An 8782-nucleotide genomic window follows, 5' to 3' on the forward strand; every position below is an offset into this window, starting at 1 on the left:
GATGACTCAAAATGAGTCGAAACATTTGTAGTTATTGTAATTCAATATGGAATTATCACGTTGAAATTGTTTGTTGATAAGAAATAAACATTTGCGCACCTATACCCGCGCTAACTCTCATTGGCCTTTTTGACGAATATTAATTATTTTAAATTTCAAGAGTCCTTCATTAACTCCAACAAAAAAACTTTGTTCTTAGAAGTCATACGTTAAATAAAATCGATTCTGCTCTTAATCAGCAATATTTAAAAGAAATTGATTACTGGCACAAAATTTTACAGCGTGTGGTAAGTGTAATCAAATTTCTTGGAATTTGTGGCTTGCTATTTTGTGGTAGTGAAAATAATGAAGTATTTGGTTCGACTAAAAACGGTAATTACTTCGGAACATTAGAGTTACTTGCTGAACATGATGATTTTCTAAAAACTCATATTGAAACTCATGGTAACTCAGAAAATGGTAAGACTAGTTATCTGTCAAAAACGATTTGCAATGAGTTTATTGATATAATTTACAACAAAGTAGTTCAAACAATAGTTGATGAATTAAAGTCAACAAAATATTATTCTATAAGTGTAGATTCTACTCCAGATATCACACATGTTGATCAACTAACTTTTATATTACGTTATACTCTCAATGATGGATCGCCTATTGAACGTTTTGTAAAATTTATTAGAATGTCCAATCATACTGCAGCAGATATGGAAAAAATCATATTAGATACTCTTTTCTTTTTGAAAATCCCACTCGAAGATATAAGAGGTCAATCATACAACAATGCATCCAATATGTCTGGGAAATATGGAGGATTACAAGCTAAAATAAATATGGACAATCCTCTTACAATGTTTGTACCTTGTTCATTCATTAAATCTTGTAAGTGCATCAGCTGCAAACTGCTGTACTGAAGCAATGAAGTTTTTCAGGTTTGTGCAAAAGCTTTATGTTTTTTTTACTGCTTTTACATCAAGATGGACGATCATTGAAAATAAAATTAAAGAAAATAATAATAAAAGTTAACTTCTTTCAAAAAGATTGTTAAATACTCGGTTAGATACTCATAAGGAAGATTTGCAAACCCGGAAATTAAAAAAAATCTGAAATTTGGTGTACACATAGAGGAGTCTATCCGTAACACAAAAATATTTTTTGTTTGTGCCCAATTTCAGTTTAAGGGGGTGAAACAGCCTTTTGAAAAAAATCGGTTTTTTTCTTTTCAAGCAAATATTGTCGAAACTATAAGAGATAGAAACAAATGTTTTGAATAAAAGTTCAGTGGTTCGAAGAGTACTTTACAACAATAATTAAAAAAAAATTTTTTTTGTTATTGTTTAACAAAATACCCCCACCACCCAACGTTTTTTTAATTAGAAAAAAATTTTTTTTAAAGCCAAATTAAAGGCTTATTTTTATACAAATCCAACCATATATAATAAAGTATCATTTTTATGTACCATTCTTAAAAAATAATAAACTCTTTATATATGCACGCTATACGCGCCCTGTTTGTGCGCTTGATTTTTTCCGCTCATTTTGCGTATTACGCGAAAGAGCGTCAAAGACAAATGAGTATAGTACAAAGAATATTAAAATATAAGTTTTTTAATAATAATAATAATTGAAATAATAAAATAATAATGAGTTTTTTGAAGAAACTTTTAAGTTTTTTCTAAAAAAGTTACATTTTTCCCAAAGAGACAACGGGTATCCTTCAATCCTTTGACATATTCGAATTCCGAATTTGGAAAAATTTTGTGCGAACATTTTCGGATAATGTAATTCTTCAAGAGGAAGATATTAATTTGCACTCCCGTAATGAAATAATTAAATTACAATCCTTAACACATAATCAGTTTTCTTCTCCTAGATTCAAAAATCTTTTCAAATATTCGTGGTATAAAAGCGGATATTTGGAAACACGTCCCGAACTTTTTCAAAATCCCGTGGAATTTTGTTATTTTAAAACTGAAAATACCTAAATGTAGTATTTGTGGAAAAGCCGCTTTTATGCGCTGTGCATGGAGTGGCGAGTATTTGTGTTTCAAACATTTTTATGAAGATTATCATTACTGTAAAAAATATAATCCGTAATTTTTATAGTACCAGTGTTTTGTATTAGATAACTCTTGCAGGATACGAAACAACAAAGTATGTACAATTGCTTACAAATTACAAATAAATAAATAGAAGTCAATAAAAGTATACACAGGAAAAATTTTCTATATACAATTATATATATATAGTCTTTTTCAGGGTAAAAAATATTTTTATCTTTTATTTATTTGTATCGTACCCTTCTAGAGTTATCTAATACAAAACGCAGATACTATTATACAAAAATTATAGATTATATTTGTTGTTTAAAATAATGCATACTTATAATTATATATATTTTAATATATGTAGGCATATTTTGTATGTAATCATACATAATTATATATAAATATATATGAAAACTATATGATAGTTACACATTATAATTGCACATAATTTTCTGTAATCATTATACATATACAATTGTTACAAATGTAAAAAGTAAAATATTTAAAGTGTGTAGAAATGTATATAGGTAGAGAATAGGGAGATAAAGAATAGATAGCGAGCGCGTAGAATTATGTGGATGGATGCATAGATTTTAAAGTAATATTTTAAACTAATATAAGACACCTTCTTGGCAATCTTTTGTAAGCTGAAGAGAAATATATATCTATCTACATATACAACTGTAAGCAAATATGTATGGTTATGTAAAAATACGTAAAATTATATATTTTAACGTTAAAAAGTAAAGTTTCACCTTTTTTATCATGCGGTTTACATAATAGTGTAATAAAATAACATTGAAGTAATGTACGTTGCTATTATTATGCTTCGTCAATGATTTATTTTAAGAGGATGCTATAGTGACCGAAGAACTTCCTCGACGTCGGCATTGCAGATTATTTTTTGAAGGAGACCAGGCTATCGCTCTTTATCCAACGCATAGATCTGTCTTTGTTTTTTGACTATTTTGCCATCTGCGAAAAGACCTATCAACTACAGTCACTACTCTGCTTGCCATTGTTTACGAGCGCTAAGCGAAATTTGTACACGTACAGCTGTTTACATGTTAAATTTTTTTGTTAGGCTTTTGACTGGAATGACACACAGTCAGTGTTGTTCCTTAGAGTTTTCTAAAGTGCGGCCTGGTTTCATTTTATACATATGAGCTACAGAACGTTAATAAATGACAAAAGTTAACCTCGGTTAACAGATCCACGAGCCAAAAATAAATAAATTTTTAATTTTTTGTTCGATTTTCTCGTAAAATTTACCAGCCCGTACTTTGTTTTGGTGCGTACTTTTATTTTGTAAAAGGATTTTGTGATCTGTAGAGCCAATTCGAAAATTAATGAACACTGTAATGTGTCGGTAATTCCCGTCACTATAGCATCCTCTTAAGTACTTTTATCTTTTATGTCGTCATCAGTATACATATAATATTGTCGTGCTTAAATAATTGAAAGCTATGTGAAATGTATGTTAATAATAATTAAATATCTCTGTTTGAAACCATCTGAATAATGAAGCTGCTAAACAGACTTTAAATATTCGATGAATTATACTGATTTTTCTTTCATTTATAAGAAATATCACAAAAAATGATTATGAACTTTCTAAATTTTTTCGAGTGGAATTTCATCTAAAAGAGAAATTCCACTCTAAAAGTGTGAAAATCCTGTCACTCTTTATCAAGACTGGCAGAATTTTCACATTTTTAGAATGGAATTCCACTCCAAAGATTTTAGAGAGAAAAGTGTGAAAAGGGGTGTGGAGATTTTCATATAAATTTACGAAGAATAAAAAATTAATTTTAAAGGTTGATGATAGGGGTAACTTGAACAACACGAATATTTTCATTCTTATCTATACTTAATTGCGTAGAGCAAAAGAAAACGAGATGCAACTTCCGTTTAAACGTTTTCTTATACGTGTCACTATTCTCGGTAGTTATTTTGCTGAAAAGAAAATGTATATTTTTTTCAAAAAATAAATTTATCCCCTAAAGATGTAATTTGGTAAAAGCAAAAAATAGTTTTGTGAACTATTCTACTTACACAAAATATTTTTAAAAGTTTACTGAATTTTTGAGTTGCTTAACATTCGTCAATAAAATACATTGACCATTGCAATTAACTGTTCTACAGTCAAAATTAAATAAACGATATTTTGCAAAAATAATAATTTCTCTATTCATAACTCGTTTTTAATTGTACAAAGTATTACGTACATACTTTGACATTGCCAAAGATATTTGACTGATTTCGCAGTCGAGTTCAAAAAACTTATTATTATTTTATTATTTCAATTATTATTGTTATTAAAAAACTTTTATTTTTATATTCTTTGTACTATACTCATTTGTTTTTAACACTCTTTTGTGTAATACGCGATGAGCGGGAAAAATCAAGCGCACGAACAGGGTGCGTATAGCGTGCATATATAAGGAGTTTATTATTTTTTAAGAATGATACATAAGAATGACACTTTATTATATATGGTTAGATTTGTATAAAAATAAGCTTTAATTAGTCTAAAAAAATTTTTTTAATTAAAAAAAAACGTTGGGTGGTGGGGGTATTTTGCTAAAGAATAACAAAAAAAGATTTTTTTAAATTATTGTTGTAAAGTACTCTTTGAACCATTCAACTTTTATTCAGAACATTTTTTTCTATCTCTTATAGTTTCGACAATATTCGCTTGGAAAGAAAAAAACCGATTTTTTTCAAAAGGGTTTTTCACCCCCTTAAACTAAAATTGGGCACAAACAAAAAATATTTTTGTGTTACGGATGGACTCCTCTATGTGTACACCAAATTTTAGATTTTTTTTATTCCGGGTTTGCAAACCTTTCTTGTCAGCTAGATATGATGCTCGTCGATCTTTATCGCAAAATTACTGAAACTTCTATGAAGCTTTGACAGAAATTAAAAATAACAAAATTGAAAACTCTGAAATTAAAATTGAAGCTGATGGATTGTGTCGACAGTTCAAGAAGCTGGAAACAGCTTTATTACTTGTATTTTGGTCTGATATACTAGAACGCTTTCAAAGTACTAGTAAGACATTATAAAGTGTCACAATTGATCTGGGCAATGTTGTAAATTTGTACATTTCTCTTCAAAGTTATGTGACAGAACTAAGAAATTGGTTCGATTATTACGAACGTGAAGGTAAACATTTATTGAAGTCCGATTCTCATTATTTTGATTCAAAGAGATCCAAAAACATCGATAACTCAGAGAAGCTTAATGATAAAAAAAACATGCGTAAATGTATTTTTTGTAATAATCAATAGGTTAACAGCCGAAATTCAGAAAAGAGGAAAAGTTTACTCTTGGCTCAATCATATTTTCGGGTTTCTTTATAAATTATAAAAACTTACTCAAAAAAAGCAAAAGAACACGCACAAGTGCTCATTACTGAGTGTCCAAAAGATTTGGTTCTTGAATTGGTTGAAGAAATTGTCCACTTTCAAGAATTTGGTAAACTATTAGAGTTTGATGAAAAAAATCATCACTTACGAGAGACTTTTCTTAAAACTATTAGAAATAAACATTAATAACTACACTATTTCTAGTCTAATCTCTCCTAATCTCGACACAGCACTGAGAATATTTCTTAGCATTATGACATCTAACGCTTTTGGTGAAAGATCATTTAGCATTTTAAGGCTGTTCTACAATAAGTTGAAAACGCTCCGTCGCCAGTTACAAAGAATGGCAACTAGCGTTATTTCCGGTGGCAACAGACTGTCTCGGTTGCCAAATGAGAGTTAATCAACTTTTAACTTTGGTGATAGCAACTGGCGATTGCACCACCTTAACCCTATAAAGTGAATTGAAAGAGCGTGGCGAAAATTACGACAAATGTGATTTGTGGTAGGACAATTTTTGGTAGTGATATCTTGAATGATTGGTGCTCACATATCTCGCTTAACCAAACATTCAATTTGCACCTTTCGACAATCTCCACATTCAAATGTGGATTAGGCGTTGAAATTACAACTTGCGACTGCAATTTGCAACTAGCGGAAAGCATCCATTTGGACACAGTACAATTGCACACAGCCAATCACAGCGGCTGGTGCCTAGTAATTTTCTTCTGTTCAAGCGTTGTAAGTGGTTTGTGTCTAATTGTACTGTGTCCAAATGGATGCTTCCCGCAACTAGCCACTCGCAATTTGCAACTATCTTAGAACATATAATATTGGAAGGAGCATAATCTCTTGAAAGTGTCGTCGAATAGATTGACAGAGGTAGATAGATGATGATACTAGTTTGTAATGCGCATGACCAGGGAAGCGCGGGCAAATGAATTATAGCACAAAACGGTATATGTATAAAGGTCAATAAAAAACTAATTTATGATAAAAAAAATATTGAAGTGACAAGTGACAAATTATAATTTATATTAACTGAATAAAAACGCATTCAAATGTGAATAATAATTTGTATATTTATTTATTGGTTATCGAACAGTACAAGTTTCGTATATTTGTGCCTGATATAATTATCTTTTTCGCAAAGTTGCTTATTCGTATGATGAATTCGAATCTTTAAATATTGTTTAATAATCAATCTAATCATTTCTGTTTTGTGATTAAAAAACAGATCTTGTAAATAATTAAACTTACATGTGATATGTAGACGCTCGATCTTGTTCCTTGCAAATGTAACAATACATTATTGTCACAATTTCGTAGAATAGTGTTCAATTCTTCCAAAGGGGTTTTTTGATTACGCGTCCTGAACTCAATACAATTCAATATTTACAAAGCTCAATTAAAGGTTAGCTTAGATGCCTTGGATGGCGACCGTGCATGCATCTGTATGGAGCATGCGCATTACAAGTTAGGACCATCATCTCTCCATCCTTGTCAATCTACTCTCGGACAATCAAATGCACGGGGCTGATAGGGCTGTACTCCTTCCAGTACTATATGTTCTAAGGTAACTACGCTTTGCAACTCATTGTAGTCCAGTCTTTAAAAAAAGTGAAAAATTTTCTTAGAAATGCATCAACTGATCAGCGAGTATCTAGTTTAGCTAATTTTGTTTCAAATGCTGAACTAGTTAAGAATATTGATCGCGAAATTTTAATTAAAGAATTCATAGCTACAAAAAATAAAAAAGTTAATATAAAAATGTTTTAATAAACAAACAAAAATATATAATACAAAATGTAAAAAAATAAAAATATAAAAAAATAATAATACAAAAAAATGTAAAAAAAAATATATAAGGTAAAAAAAAATACAAAATACAAAAAAACGTAACTTTGTCATTGACGGTCCCAAACCCGTATGTAAAAAAGGAGAGTTTTTTAATTAGATTTTTAAGGTTTTATTAGTTAAGTAATTTTACAAACAACATACTTTGTCCAAATTTTGAGGAAGGGACGGGGTCGCAAGCAAGACTGGCCTAGGGCCGCAAAAATCCTAAATCCTCCACTGTATTGATAAGTTAATAATTGTAAAAACATTCCATTAACTTAAAAGAAACATAATACATATGTAAATTAGAAAAAATATAATTCTTTTTTTATTGCGTTGTTACATATTGATAAGTTAATAATCGTAAAAATATTTTATTAACTTAAAGAAAACATTATATATATGTAAATTAGAAAAAGTATAATTTTTTTTTATTGCGTTGTTACATATTGATAAGTTAATAATTGTAAAAACATTCCATTAACTTAAAGGAAACATAATACATATATAAATTAGAACAAATATAATTCTCTTTTTATTGTTACATATTGATAATTTAATAATTATAAAAACATATTTATTTTGTATTGTTTAAAATTGCCGCTTAGTGTAACGTAACCTTTGATAAATTCTTGATTGGTGCTTTTAGAAATGTGTGCAATATCATATCCTTGTCTTATTATACCATCTATTAGTCGTTATTTGTTCTAAAACAAATTAATGAGACTCTCGAGATTTAAACAAAAAATATTGCAAAGGCTAATCAGAGTCAGCGCTGTTATCAGTGCGCACAAGAAAAAGTTTATTCTATATTGTCAATTTACAAACACATGAACGTTTCATATAGTTGTAAAGAGAGCTTACCATCTCCTCTATCATACAAGGTGGAAAAGCTACACTTTGGCTTGTACAAATCGTGAGTGACTCAGGTGAATATCGGATCAACGATGGCCGGATAATTAATTGTTACGATTATATTATGTTAGTCGAAATTTGTACTATGTTGAGAATGACTCCAAACAGAGTCGAAACGTTCATATATTTACCTCTATTAAGCTGGACCCCCCACCAGCGAAAATCGAATTTGCACTAGGTCAAAAATTTAGTACTTGTTAGGTGCTAATTTAGTATCCTAGTTCAAATTTTGGTGCTCAAACCATTTAACAATAATTAACAAAAAAAAAAAAAGGCAGTGCAGCTTAATGGCAAGCTGGACTCCCCATAATAAAAAAAATATATATAGTGGTCACAAACACAATACAAGTACACTAGAATTTAGTGCTAATTTAGTGTTCAAAGAAATTCCTAAAATAAATTAAAAATGTATAATTGTTTAAAAAAATATCACTATATACTCAGCGCAGCATTGCGATCTCGGAGAACAATACTTACAGACCACTATATTTCTATATTTTTGGTAGTAAAATAATATGGAAAACACAAATAATCGAAATATAACAGAATTCAAAGTTATTAATATAATAATAATTATTAATTTATCTTGTCCGATAGTGCAAAAAATCA

Source organism: Solenopsis invicta, chromosome 2 (assembly GCF_016802725.1).
Source record: "Solenopsis invicta isolate M01_SB chromosome 2, UNIL_Sinv_3.0, whole genome shotgun sequence".
Taxonomy (NCBI): domain Eukaryota; kingdom Metazoa; phylum Arthropoda; class Insecta; order Hymenoptera; family Formicidae; genus Solenopsis; species Solenopsis invicta.